Source organism: Macrotis lagotis, chromosome X (assembly GCF_037893015.1).
Source record: "Macrotis lagotis isolate mMagLag1 chromosome X, bilby.v1.9.chrom.fasta, whole genome shotgun sequence".
Classification (NCBI taxonomy): Eukaryota; Metazoa; Chordata; class Mammalia; order Peramelemorphia; family Peramelidae; genus Macrotis; species Macrotis lagotis.
Window position 1 is genome coordinate 674,024,380 of NC_133666.1, and position 15,515 is coordinate 674,039,894.

The 15,515-nt window shown below is 37.5% G+C and overlaps 1 protein-coding gene across 2 annotated transcripts in view; it reads left to right on the top strand.

The window, feature by feature from the left end:
* LOC141501629 (2'-5'-oligoadenylate synthase 2-like) overlaps positions 1-2,452 on the top strand; it is an 87,500-nt gene extending 85,048 nt beyond the window's left edge. For both annotated transcript variants that reach the window (XR_012472280.1, XR_012472281.1), the window contains one exon: positions 1,177-2,452. The gene's annotated coding sequence lies outside the window, so the exon portion shown is untranslated. The remainder of the gene's footprint in view (positions 1-1,176) is intronic.
* Positions 2,453-15,515: the final 13,063 nt, after the last annotated feature.

The window sequence follows — 15,515 nt, forward strand, 5'->3', positions numbered from 1 at the left end:
CCTCTGGAATAATATTATATTTAATTACTTTGGATTGATTTGCATTTATTAAGTGCTTACTGCAGAGAGCTGCTACTGAATTAAGGACCGAGAATACAAATTCCAGAAGAAAGATAATCTCTGCCTTCCAGAAAGGGGCTGGGGGTGGGTGGGGGGGAGACAGAGATTAAACTAAGGAAGCAAAAATGCAGCAGAAAATGGATGGAGAGAGATGGATGGAGGAAGAGAGGATAAGGAGACAAACAGTTAAATAGAGAGTAATATAGACATAGAGAAATAGAACCGGTGGGGACGGGGGGGTACATGCTAGAGAAAGTCCAGACTGCTCTAGACGCAAGCCCTCACCAGCCTAGATGTCCTCCTTAAATGGGACTCTGGGAGGAACCATCCAAAGTGAGAATAAGGTCATGGGGAGTGAGGCTTTGGAATGGGAGAGAAATTCTAGAGTGAAACCTGGAGAGGAATGATTTGCCTTCATGTCTGTTCTGGACATGCTTAGGTATGCCCTACTTGTCTCCTCATTATACTCTAAGCTCCCAACCCTTTCTATTCCAGGAATTATTTCTATTCCAATTTATTCATCCCATAATTGCCTTCACGCAATCATTTACTGAAGCAAAAGTTTCATCATGTCATTTCTCTACTCCATAGATTCTAATGCCCCTCCTCTCCCCCATTAGCTTTAGAATTAAATTTGTTTGGCATTTAAAGTCCTTTGCAATCTGACTCAGACTTCCAACGTTACTATACGTTTCTTCCCTTCATGTACTCACTAGTTCATAAAAAAAATTGGCCTTTTATATTGTTCTTCATACATCCCTTTCCATCTGCCACCTCTGTGACTTTATTCTGACATTATCCCTGGCCTGGAATGCCATTCCCTTCTTGCCTCCACCTCTCAGAATCCCAAGTTTCCTTCAAGATTCAGATCTAATGTCAACTGCCACATAAACCCTTACTCCTAGCTGCAAATATCTATTTAAGTCATATGCATTTTATACATAACCATTGCCTTCCTCAAATGAATTTAAGATCCCGGAGGGCAGGAATAGTTTCCTTTCTGATATATAGTTTGGATATCTGATATATATCTGTATATAAGACATATCACAGTCTCTGGCACATAGTAGATACTTAATAAATGATTACTGATTGATTAATTTCTTGGCTCTTTAGACCTGTGATTCTGGATCCAGCTGATCCCACCGAAGATGTTGGTGGAGGACATCGTTGGTGCTGGAACCTCTTGGCCTGTGAAGCTGAAATCTGGTCATCTTTTCTCTGCTTCAAAAAACAAAACTTTGATACTGTAAAGACCTGGTCTGTGAACATTTCTGTCCAATGAAATAATCTCCTAGTGACCGCAGAAAGTAAGATAGCATTATCAGATTTTGTAGCATTCCTTATATACCCAAGAAAATGATCCAAGCATGTCTGGACTGAGGGTATTGTTATGATTATCTCCATTTTTATAGATTGAAAAGACACAAAAGAGTAACTTGTTCATGGGGGCACTGCAAGAATGCATCAATGACTGGATTAAAACTTGTGTCTCTCCTGAGAGCATATCTTGAGCTCTTTGCATTTGTGTTACACTTGTCTTTTACCAATGGTCTCTGTTTGTCATTCAAAGAAAATCTTTCATAATCCGGCCCCCTCCTACTCTTCCAGTCTTCCCACAACTCCCTCTTCATCTACTAATCATCTAGCCAGTGACACTGAACCTCCCGGCTGTTCCATTTCCCAACTCCAACATTCTTTCTGGCTTCCCCTCCCCCCCAGCCCCATGCCTGAAATGCTCTCACTCCTTATCTCCACCTAGCGACCTCCTAGGTTTCCTTTAAGATTCATTTAAACCTCCTTCAGGAAGTCTTCGAAAACTCAATTCCAGTGTCTTCTCTCCGGTAATGATTTCCTTTTTAGCCTGAATAAAACTCACTTTGTATCTAGTAGTTTCTAAGCTGTATTCCCCATTAAATTGTAATCTCCTTGAGGTCAAGATCTGTCTTTTGCCTCCTTTTTGTATTCCCACTGCTTAGCATTGTGCCTGGCTCATATACATACTTAATAAATGTTTGTTGAATTGGGTTTTTTGGCAAGAAAATGGGATTAAGTGACTTGTCCAAAACCACACAGTCAAATAAGTATTAAGTGTCTGAGATCGGATTTGAACTCAGGTCCTCCTAGACTCTAAGATCAATGCTCTATCCGTGGCACCACCTACCTGCTTCTATTCTTTGTTATTGTAGAAAGGAGTCATGAGAAATAAGGCTGACCTTGAAGTTGAGAAGGCCTAGATTTATGTCCTTCCTCTTATCCATACTGGCTCTATGACCCTGGACAACTGATCTAATCTTCCAGTGGTCCAAGAAACTCCTTAAGACTATAGGTTGCAGGGGCAGCTAGGTGGCACAGTGGATAAAGTACCGGCCCTGAAGTCAGGAGTACCTGGGTTCAAATCCAGTCTCAGACACTTAATAATGACCTAGCTGTGTGTCCTTAGGCAAGCCACTTAACCCCATTGCCTTGCAAAAAAAAACCCTAAAAAAAAGACTATAGGTTGCAAAGATGAGTTTCCCTTCTATTGCAGAGGGGAGTTTTCCCACTTAAATCTTTCTAAATTGATAAAATCACAGACAAGATGGTGATCCCATATGCCACCAAAAAATTAATGAGATCAGTTCTATAAATGGGAACATGGTATAGTGAAGAAAAAAAAAAGCCACACTTATAGCCAGGAGAAACTTGAATTGAAATCCTGTTTCCTATCTCTACTGGGTAAATGCAAAATGGACCAGTTTCTTAATACCTCTAAACCTAGTTTCCTTGTCTGAAGAACAAAGATACCCTACTTCAAATGGTTGTTGTAGTGAACAAATTAGATAATGAAGGTGATAAGAATTGCAAACTTTAAAATATTAAAGTGATAGTGATAGGCTCCATTTAGAACCCAGGAAAGCTGAAGATCATAAGGAACAAGGAAAGACAACTGAGATGTCATTAAAGCTGAGGACCTTTTAGGAATTGTAGAATAATTCTGGGCCTGGCAAAAAATCTGAGGCTTTCAGTATGAAAGAGGAATATGAAAAAGTCAATAGAAATAATGAACTCCATTCCACTCTTACTTTCTCCAGACATTCAGTTGCATAAACCAACAAAAGAACTTTTTTAGCTGATGTCTGGGCATTTCTAGGAAAATAGCCCCTGCCTGGTTATGGTCAGTGAGATGAATATTTGGAAGATGCTCTGAATTCTAGGTTAGACTGAAGTCTGTCAATGAGTGAGCCATCTCTGAACCAAGAAGAGTTGTCAATCGAGGTTTTGTGGAAACAGAATTGGAGTCCCCTCTGTAATATGAGGCAAAGGACTTCTATGCTTTCTAAAAGTTCACAGTAGTACCTAGATGACCAGGGGCTAGAGGTTGTTTATTGTTTATCCTTCATTCTCAAAGAACACCATGAAATCAATGAGGTGATGACATGCAAGTGAATTGAATTTAAATGAGGGAGGACTGTGCAAAGACAGCAGTCTCACTTTCTCCTTTAGAGCCATCTAGATCCAATGGTCAGATATGGGTCAGGATAACTGGAGATGACCCTAGATGCAGTGGGAGACTTTGGCCTTTTTGAGCTAAAGTGTTTAACAGATCTCAGTTTGACTGATTGCTTTATGGCTTAAATAAATGCCTTTGCAATTTGAGTTATAACTTCACAATCTGGTAAGCAAGAGTGGTGTGTACTAGATTAGGGACGTGGGGATTTGGGATGCAATTTGCATAACTGATCACTCAAACCAGACAGTATGATCCTGGGAAAAGTAAAAAGGGAGTCCCAAAGTCAGAGATTGGGAAGACTATAGCTGCTCATTAAAGAGTAAGTACAGGGGTGATTAGGTGGTGCAGTGGATAGAGCACGGGCCCTGGAGTCAGGAGTACCTGAGTTCAAATCTGGCCTCAGACACTTAATAATGACCTAGCTGTGTGGCCTTGGACAAGCCACTTAACCTCATTGCCTTGCAAAAAAAAACTTTTTAAAAAGACAAGCTTTAGTATTTTTAATCTGCTGATTGACTCTTGTTTCATATATCAGAGAGAGTCTAAGTCTCATAGGGTTCATAAGACATCCTAAGGGAAAAGTGAGGATTCCATGAGGCTGAGGGGTTGACAGTGAGTGATGCCTATACTCCTTCATTCGCTTTTGGTATATTTTGACATGTTAGGGTTTTATGTGTATCTGGTATCTATATCAATAAAATAAAAAAACCTTAATGTTAATAAATTAATAAATCATTACTAAAATAAATATATTTATATTAATAAATTAAATTAATAAAATTTAAATAAAAGCAAATTTACATATTATATTGTATGTAGTTTTAACCAAACCAACCCCCACAAAATGAAAGGTGCCTACCAAAAAAAAATCTCAGTCTGAAGATCCCAGTAATAATCTGAACACAAGTAAACGAGATAATGGCCAAACTAATATACGCATTCCTTACACAAACATTTTATGAGATAAAACAATAACATTCTAATCACATACAATAAGAAATTAACCAGAAAAACTGAGATGATCAAGATGATGAGAAATACAAACTAACATTCATGATTATCAACAATGAATTTAAATCTTGGTTTGAGATACGTGTTAATGATGATAGTAGGAAATCATGACAATGAACAAGATATTTGAAATCTAAGAGTCCAGAAGACAAACCTCTACAATTTTAAGCCAAAGTTCATTGTTTTACAGAATGTCAAAGAACTCAATGAAGAATATTGTGTGAAATGATTCATTTTGAATCCCTACTCCAACTCTAATCCGTTCCGTAAGGGGGAATGATTGTTTGCAATTATTTCACTATATGCATCTAGTAACACATGCTTACTCCATCAGCTAATAATAGATATAAGAATAGAGAATGTTTTGCTAAGCTTTATTGCATATAAATCATAAGGAAATATCTAGGCAAAACAGGTTCTTATAAAAGGGTCCCTAAAATAGATCTCAGACTTTAATGAAATGTTCACTACTTGTTTGTCAAGTATGAAGCTCACTTGCTCAACCACAAGAATTCTGGGTTTTTTAGGGTTTTGCAAGACAGATGGGGTTAAGTGGCTTGCCCAAGGCCACACAGCTAGGTCATTATGAAGTGTCTGAGGTCGGATTTGAACTCAGGTCCTCCTGACTCCAGGGCCGGTGCTTTATCCACTGCACCACCTAGCTGCCCCCTCAACCACAAGAATTCTGACAAAGATATCTCCATTCTGTGTTACTTAACTTCTCTATCCAAGTCCAATACGGATAGAATGCATTGATGCTTTGGAAATTTCCCCAACTTATATTTGTAGCTGCAGACCATTTTCTCTTGTCTAATATGAACAGATGACCATCATATGACCACTTAGTCAGTGGAGATGTCCCAAGTTTCACCCAACCTGTGACTTCCCTGAAGATATATCATTTTTGACTCTCAAGAGCATGATCTATCAACTAATGAGATTTTGTATTTTGTCAAGCTTTTTTTGTGTATTTGGATATCAAAAAACAAAGACAAGGTTCTGGGAACCAGAGGTATGTCAGATTGTGATGAAGATCTGAGTTCTATTTCATTAGAGGGGACCATGGACTTTACTGAAGTGTCATTGGCTCACAATTCTGCCTCCATGACTTGTTTTGCTGCAGATGAAACAAATATAATCCCTACAATGTTTAAAAGTTTCTTAGGTTTTCCATTAAATAATAAAAAGACAAAAGCTACAAACCTCAGGAGAACATTTTTCCTTCCTGTCACACTAAAAATGAGTAAAATAATGCACAGAACACAACAGGGAAACAAAAATGCATTCATTTGTCAGCAAATACTTTTGGAAGAAGAATGGAAAGTGCTGCTGAATACTTAAATAATCATAAGAACAAACTATTCAGTGAGGGTTGGGAGCTCATTATATCATTGGATTGAAGTACACATTGTTGTGGTTGTGGTTCAGTCATGTGGCAGTTTTCTTGACCGAGACACAGGAGTGGTTTGCCATTTCCTTCTCCACCTTCTTTTACAGATGAAGAAACCAAGGCAAACAATGTTAGCTGTTTTACCTGGGGTCACATAGTAAGTGTCTGAAGTCAGATTTTAGCTCATCTTCCTGATGCTAGGACTGGAGCTCTATCCACTGCACTACCTAACTTCCTTTCGTGTAGAAGATGGAACTTCAAATGGATGTGGGAGAAAGAGAGAGTTCTATTCTCATCACATCAACAATATACCCTGGGTCTGAGGTCCTCTTCCTCTGACTATGGGGAGTAGAGATGGAGGAATTTCCTCCAAACCTCTCTTTAAGGAGACCAAGGAGGCAAGTCATCTCTACTACACTGAATGCTACTCCATGATGGGTCTCCTTCCTTTTGTGTGTTGTCTTCCCATTTCAATTGTAAACTCCTTAAGGAAAGAGTGATTTTTATTTGTTTCTTCTTTTTTTTTCTTTTTGATATCCCCAGCTTTTACTCTGGCACAAAAATAGGTTCTTATGTAACTGACTATAGACTATTTATTGACCATTGACATCCTGGTGGCACAGTAGATAGAGTGCCAGGTCTACAGTCAGAAAGACTCATCTTCCTGAGTTCAAATTCAGACTCAGTCACCTACTAACTGTGTGATCCTGAGTCATTTAACCCTACGTGCCTCAGTTTCCTCATTTTTGAAATGTACTGGAATTGAAATGGCAACCAACTCCCCAAAAACCCAACCCACAAAGAGTCAAATACAACATGAAAAAATAATGTACACATGAAATGGAGTTGAGGAGAGAGTACATTCCAGACACCTGGGAGGGCTAATATAAAACCACAGAAAGGAGAAAATCAAATGTTTTCTCTTAGAAACAGAAAAAAGTTTGACTGCATATAGAGTACAAGAGGAAGAGTACTATTCAATGAAGTCATCAAAATATGTTGATTTCAGGTAGGAATTTAAAAGCTAAATGGAAATCATTGGAATTCATTGAGAAAAGGTAATATCTCCATTAGGGGAAAATCATTCTGGCAACTGTGTGAAGGATAGGCCAGAATGGGGAGAGATTTGAGACAGAGAGACCAATTTAAAGACAATTGCAGTCATCTAGACAGGATGAGGATGAGAGCGGGTAGCTGATTAGAGAGAAGGGGTCAGATTCAAGAAATATAGGGAAAGTAAAAAAGGCAAGATTTGGCAAATGATTAGACATTTGGGATGAGAACAAGTAAGAAGTCCCATGATACCAAGGTTCCCAGACCTCTCAGCCCAGAGGTTGCCAAGGACAACTTGGAAACCAGCAGGAAAAGTCTAATCCCTGGGATGAGAATGAAAGCCAGTCTAGCACAGATCTCAGCAGTACAGATAGGACCCCAACAGACCAGAAAAAGTCCTTGGGAATCACTGAATCAGCAATGGCAGCTGCTTCCTGAGTTCTTGATCCATAGAGGATAAGGGAGTCAGAGGGATATTTAGGAATCTCTTTGCTATCACTGAAACAGGACTTGAGCAAAGGGAAACTGATGTCTTCGTGAAAAGTCAAGAAACAGTAAAACAAAAACAAAAACCACTAGGAAAAAAGAAACCACTCAAAGAAAATGTGGACTATCTCATTGACAAAATAGCTAACCAGGAAAATAGATCCTGGAAAATTTTAAATTATTTAATTTAATTTAAAATTTTTAAAGTTATTGTTAGTACCTGAAAGTCATGATAAAAAAAAGATAGAACCTAGACATCATCTTTCAAGAAATTATCAAAAAACTGCCCTGTTATTCTAGAAATAAAGGAAAAATAGAAATTGAAAGAATCTATCAATCCCAAAATGAAAGCTATAGAAATATTATAGTCAAATTTCAGAGCTCCCAGGTCAATGAGAAAATATTGCATACCCTTGAGGCACTTATATTCTAAGGAGGGAAGACAGCACATAAAAGGAAACTGAAGAAGGTTGGAAGTTGGGGAAGATACCATGTAGGGGAATGGTGGAGAAAGTCCAGAGAATCAAGGCAACAGGCAAAGAAATGAAGACATGGCTGGTTAGCTGGAGGGGTTGTGGGGAGCGGGGGGGTCATTGTCCTTTTTATCAGGGTGACTGAAAATGGCCACGGGTTTAAGGCAATTAGGGTTAAGTGACTTGCCCAAGATCATACAACTAGTTAAGGGTCAAGTATCTGAGATAGGATTTGAACTCCTGTCCTCTGACTCTAAGGCCAAGGAAAGGAAAGAATGGAAAGGGTTCTAGATGGAATCAACCAATCAGAGGGACTGGCCACTGGGATAGACAGTATTTTCAGTGTGAAAAGTTCAATGGTAAATTGAGTTTCCTGGGTTTAGAGATATCTATAACATAGGTTGAGAAAAATCTAGCCAGTCAGGAGTGCAGCCTAGAAAGGAAGGAATATCATTTCACATTAGTTTCCTTTATTCCTAATCTGGGAAGAACTATGAATTTCAAGGTATTTGTATCCAGACAACCCTTTGACAGAGGTTGTTACAAATTCAATGACCAGTCATGCTTCCATAAGACTCATGATGAAAAATGCTATCATCCTAACAGAGAAGTGATGGACTCAAGGTACAAATTAAAATAAAATCAGTTTTTTAACATAGTGCCTCCAGAAGCAAAATAGATGGTAGATTTTTTTTCCCTTAATTCTATTTTTTAACAGGGCTTTTGCTTTTCTCTTCTTTCTTGAACAAAAGTAAGTGTCTTCTCCCAAAGGGAGACTGGAAAATTCTTGACTGATATGAAAACTAGGGAAAATTTTGCTATATCTTGCATCCAGATTCTGATGTTTCTATTTCTGTCACAGTTCAGTGACCTCTCAAAGTTCGGGTCAGGGGAGAATGGGGAAGGGGGAATTGAAATAAAATTTTATTTAAAAATAATTTGTGACTATCTTAGAGATAAATTAATCAATCAAAAACCATTTATTAAATTCTTACTATGTGTCATCCTTGCACATAAAGGAAGGAGAAATAAAACTAAAAATAGTCTGTGGTAGAATTAAATTTGAAGTTGACCCGCAGGAGTCATTTATTCATCAGTGAGTTCATAAAGATGAGATCAGCAAGTAAGCAGGAGTCCAGAGATAAAATCAAAAGGTCTTTACTTGACTAGCCTGGCACATAGAGATAGAGTGATAGTTTGATGCATAAAGATAAATAGATGAATGGATGGATAGATAGATAGAGAGATAGATAATGTATATATAGGTAGGTACATAGATAGATGTATAGATAGAGACTGATAGACCGCTGAAGATTGATAGCTAGATAAAGACTGAGAAATTGATGGAGATAGATGGATATAGGTAGATGGATAGATGGATGAATAGATGAAGGGATGGGGGGAGAGAGAGAGAGAGAGAGAGAGAGAGAGAGAGAGAGAGATGGATGGGTGGATAGATGAATGGATTGATAGATGGACAGACCAACCCATACACACACCATTTTTAGGCAGCATTCTATGGAATAGGCAAGAATCACTTAAACCAATCAATAAAAGCAAACTTTAACATCAGTTGGATATCAGGATGGGGTGAACACAGTTTATCTCAAGGGCATGTTTTCAGAACAAGATCAACAGGATGTATATATTATTCAACTCATGGAATGGAAAACAAAAAATCACATTCACAACTGTGATCTCCATTCCTCTTTTTTCATGTCACTGTCCTCAAAAAATCTTTCTTTCAAAGATAAATAATTTATCTACAAAATACATAGATAATATGAAAGTTAACTTTAGAAGGGAAGTTACTAATGGGAAGGAATGGGGAAAGGATAGGGGAGGGAATTGGAAAAGTCTTCAGAAGATAACATTTAAGCAGAATTATGAAGGAAATCAAGAAGGAATTCTAAGAAGTAGAGAGGAGGATGGGGAGCATTCTAGGCATTGGAGGACTGGATAGGCAGGGCAAAGGTATTAAATAGAGTTTATGTGAGATTTTTGTAAGTCTGTGAGATTGTGATAAATATAAGATTTTGTGAAGTCAAAATGAAGATATTTGATAGTAGATTTAGGCTACAGAATGACACAGGAGTTGCAAGCCTGGTTGATTGGAAGAATGCTGCTGCTATTGATATATGGACTTATAGAAGAGGGATATGTTGGGAGTGGAGGAGGAGGAGGAAGAAGAGGAGAAAGAGGAAATCTCAATTTGGGGCACTTTGTGATAGCTATGGAGCATCCAGTTTAAAGCAATCAATAGGAATCTGATTGGGCAAAAATGTAGTTCAGAAGAGAAAATAGAATCGGTTATAGAGATTAGGGAAGCATATCAGTAAAGATCAAACAGATGGAAACTGATGAGTACAAGTGTGAGAATGTAGAAAGGACAGTGTGATAGAGTACACTCAGAGGTAAAACATGGAGAAATGTTCAACAAAATAATCAGATTGGAAGGAGAATAAGGAAAGAAAAATGACATGAAAACCCAGAGTGAAGAGAGCATCGAGGAGGAAAAAAATGAGGTTGATAATATCCAATGCAGCAGAGAAGTCAAGATGGATGAGAATTAGGGAAAAGTTCTTCAATTTGGCAATGAGAGATAACTAGTAACTTTTATGAGAGCTTTGATTTGGTGAGAGTTTTGTTTGAATAGTGATGCAAAGGGTTTGGAAGACAGAAAAAAGGAAGGGAAGCACCATATTAAAATGACTTTTTCATAGAGTTTAGCTGAGAAGGAAAAAGGAAGATTTAGAGCAATAGATATAATGATAATAAATATATATTATATGATACACAATATGATAATGATATATGATATAATAATATGATGTGAGAATAATGAGCTATAAATAGGATAATTGAATCAATGATAGCTTTTATCTTTTTAGGATTGGGGAGGACTGGGAATATTTATAGCCAATTGAGAAGAAACTAGTAGATAATTAGAGATTGAATATTAAAGAAATGGGCTAATCCAGAAGCTGGAGAAGACAAGAATGAATGGAATAAAGGGAATATGTATAATACTTATAAAGGAAAAAAAGAGTCACTTCATCAAAGACTAAAGTGAAGAGGAAGGTGAAGAATGATATCAAGATAATGTGAGATGGAGAGAAGAGGGAACTTCTTGGAGAATGGTTTCAATTTTTTCCATGAAGTATGAGATCAGATCCTCAGCTGAGAAGGTGGCGGGAGGGAGTTCCATGAGTGACTTAAGGAAAAAAAAGAGGTTTGAAGTAGTCACATGTGTAAAGTGGGAGGAAGGATCAGGTAATAGAAGAGTTGTCTTGCTTCAGTTGAGATTAATTAACATATATTTGTAGTGAACTTAATCAACAGGGCTTCCTGAATTCTACCACCCATGCCAGAAGCATAGGAATAGGATCAAAGGAGCAGGAGGTTGGGATCATTCATAGTGAGGCTTTGGACAAAATGTGATCTTCAAGAGATTAAGGAAGGAAGGTATCCCTTTGTTTCTACCAATTAAGTCCTTTTGTACAGTTCTCATATATATCATGGAAATGTTGTTGTACAGTTTCAGAGAGATAGAATAGACATCATATGCCTCTAGTATCCCCCCCACACACCTTTCTCTAGGAGAGATTTTATTTCCTAGCAGAAGGGGAAACAGGAAATTGGAACAGAAGATTAACCGTTCTGATCTCCTCAAAAAGAGGAAGTATAGGCAAGAATTATATATCTCTGCCTCCTTTAATATTGTTAGTCTAGGGGATGTAGTTTTCAGGGTCAAGCTAAATATCTGTTTACTATTCATTATTAAGGAAAGGAAGACCTAAGATTTATATCAGAGCTTGATTCCCTTCCATGAAGCACCAGTTCCACAATGAAGACACGTGATGGAGGTGGTAGATATAGTTTCACCATTTTTTAATCATGTCTGATTCTTTGTGAGCCCATTTAGGGGTTTCTTATCAAAGTTAGTGGAGTAGTTTGCCATTTTCTTCTCCAACTCATTTTCCATATGAGGAAACCAAGATGAACAGTAACTTGCCCAGGGACACATAGCTGGCAAATGTCTGAGACCAGATTTGAACTCAGAAAAATAGTCTTCTTGACTCCAAGCATGGCACTCTATCTACTGCACTATATAGCTGTCTGAAACACACATAGCAAGTAGGAAAGAAACCCATTTATCCAAGTCATGGCAAATGGAAATCAGAGAAAATATACATGGAAGAATATATATCAGATGACAAGATTGAAGGAGCTTTCCTATTAGGAGCAAAGTAATTCAGTTCAACCAAGAGAAAGGGTACTAGATCTCACCCAAGGAGAAATTCTTCAAAGGTTTTAACATCACAAGCTGGGAACAGGGACATGATGAAGCCTGCCAGCTCCTTTCATGATGGCCTCTTCCCAGAGCCTTATTTTCTCTTAATAAAATTGAAGTCAGGTTGGCATCATTCATCTTCTCAAAGTTGGAAGCCACTGCTGAGCAAAGATAATATTCAAGATCTTGAAAGGTCTGAAGACACTCCAAAAAGTCACTAAATTTAATCTTCTCCCTTCTCTCTGAGTCTACCATGCCCCTCACACACCACCACCAGCTTCCAACAACAAAGAAAGACTCTCATTCCATTGGACTCTGAGACTCAGATTATAGTACCAATTAAGGAAACAAAGATAAATAAAGAAGAAAGTCAGTTGTTGACACTGGGTCTAGAGTTCATGCAGGTGTCAAATGTAACAAAATGAGAAACGATAGAACAAAATGGAATAATATTCTCTCTGAAATTCACTTTAAACAAATGTTAAGTGAGAAATTCTCTTACAACAGGGAATGAACACCTTGAGAGATGGTGGATTCTTCTTTCTTGTATATCTTCAAGCAGAGATTGAATGACCAGTTGTTGGGTACCTTGTAACAGAGATTATTTGACATTAATTGGACTGGATGGTCTATGAGGTCCCTTCCAGCTCCCAGATTCGTTCTGCTGAGGTTCTATGACTTAGCTCACAGATCAGAGATTAAGGTTAAAATGATTATTTTACTCCAGACTATTTTGGTCCAGATTTTAGCCTCACACCAGAAGCCCTAACCAAGTTAAACCATAATTGGAACCTGCTCAACAAAACACATAAAACTACAACACAGGGTAGTGAATATGAGTCCCACTGGGATCCATTTCTGATAGATTTAGACAAGTCTTTGCTTTTTACAGAGGAAAAAAACTGATGCCTAGGAAACACTGTCTTTGACAAGATCACACAGATACTCAACAAATACCTTTTAAACATTTATTGTATGCCACAGGTGTACTAAGAAACAGAGCTAGGGGGCGGCTAGGGGGCGGCTAGGGGGCGTAGTGGATAAAGCACCTGGCCCTGGAGTCAGGAGTACCTGGGTTCAAATCTGGTCTCAGACACTTAATAATTATCTAGCCGTGTGGCCCTGGGCAAGCCACTTAACTCCGTTTGTCTTGAAAAAAAAAAACAACAAAGCTAGACTGTTGTAGTGGCAAAGAATTGGAAATTGAGGGGATGTCCATCAATTGGGGAATGGTTGAACAAATTGTGGTATATGTATGTGATGGAACACTATTGTTCTATAAGAAAAGCCTGGAAAGACTTGCATGAATTGAGGATGAGTGAGATGTGCAGAATGAGAAAAACATTGTGCACACTAACAATATGGGGTGATGATCAACCTTGATGGACCTGCTCACCCCAGCGGTGCAATAATCAGGGACAATTTTAGGGGATCTATGATGGGGAATACCATCTGTCTCCAGAGAAGGAACTATGGAATTTAAACAAAGACCGAAGTTCATTATCTACAATTTTTAAAGTTGTCTTATATATTCTGCAATTTTGTTATCTCTAATGTTTTCTTCCTTCATTTTGGAACTGTTTCTTCTTTCACGAAACATTCAGTTTTGATCTATGCATATCATAGATGCAAATGTAAAGACTAAATCAGATTGCCTTCTGTTAGGGAGAGGGGGGAGGGAAGGGAGGGAGAAAAAATTGCAAAACTCAAAACCTTGCAAAAAAAATGATTGGCAGAAACTATCATTGTATGTAATTGGAAAATGAATAAAATATTTATATAATGGGGGGAAAGCAAAAAAGCAGAGCCATAAAGCAATTCAAAAATAATCCCTATCCTCAAAGAACTTATATTCTAATGGAGGAGTAAGTGGCAACAGTTGGATTAAAACTGTATTCCTATAATTTAAAATTCAAAGCTCTTTCTACAAACTCTCCAAATGTTTTTTAATTTTTTTAATTTTAAGTTTTGGTTCCAAATTCTCTCCCACCATTGAGAAGACAAGAAATATACCCATGATACATAATGTCATGAAAAAACATTTCCACATTAGCCATGTTCTTAAAAAAAGAAAAGAAAAGAAAGCATGAAAAATAAAGGAAAAACATGTCTCAATCTGCACTCTGAGTCTGGCAGTTCTATATCTGGAGGATAACATTTTCCATTGTGAGTGCTTTGAAACTGGTCATGGATCATTATCCTGCATAGAATTGCTAAGTTTCTCACAGTTGATTATCTTCACAATCTTGCTGTTACTGTGTCCTTTGCTCTCCTGATTCTGATCAGTTTATAAAAGTCCTCCCGGGTTTTTCTGACATCTTCTTCATCATCACGTCTTATAAGAAATAGTGATGGAACAATCACATTCATATGCCATAATTTATTTGGCCATTCCCCAACTGAAGAGTACTCTTCAATTTCCAGATCTTTGTTAGTACAAAAAAGAATTGCTATAAATATTTTTGTGTGTCTGAGTTCTTTTACTTGGATTTCTATGGAATACAGACTTAGTAGTAGTATTGACTGGAGAAAGGATATGCACAGTTTTAAACCACTTTGGGAATAATTCTAAATTTCTGCAGAATGTTTGGGCCAGTTCACAACTTCATCAACAATGCATTAGTATACCTTCTCCCTCCAGCATTTGTCATTTTCCTTTTTCTGTTATCTTGGCCAATATGATGGGTGTATAGCAATGTCTTAGTGTTGTTTTCATTTGCATTTCTTCAATTGTTTAGAGCATTTTATATGATAATTGAGAACTTAAATTTCTTCCTCTGAAAATTGCCTATTCATATCCTTTGGCTATTTAATCAATTGGGGAATAGTTATTATTTTTAAAGGTTGGGTTCAGTACCTTATATATTTGGAAAAAATGAAACATTTATCAGAAAAACTTGCTATGGGTCAGCTAGGTGGCTCAGTGGATAAAGCACTGGCCCTGGAGTCAGGAGTACCTGGGTTCAAATCTGGTCTCAGACACTTAATAATTACCTAGCTATGTGGCCTTGGGCAAGCCACTTAACCCCATTTGCCTTGCAAAAACCTAAAAAAGAAAAATAAAAAAAGAAACTTGCTATAAAAATCTTCCTCCTTTCTTGCTTTTCTTCTAATGTTGGCTACACTGATTTTATTTGTGCAAAACCTATTTAATTTGATGTAATCAAAACTATCATTTTATTACCAATGATTTTCTCTATCTCTTATTTCTTAATTCATTCATTTTCAATTCACAGGTCTGATAGGTATTTTTTC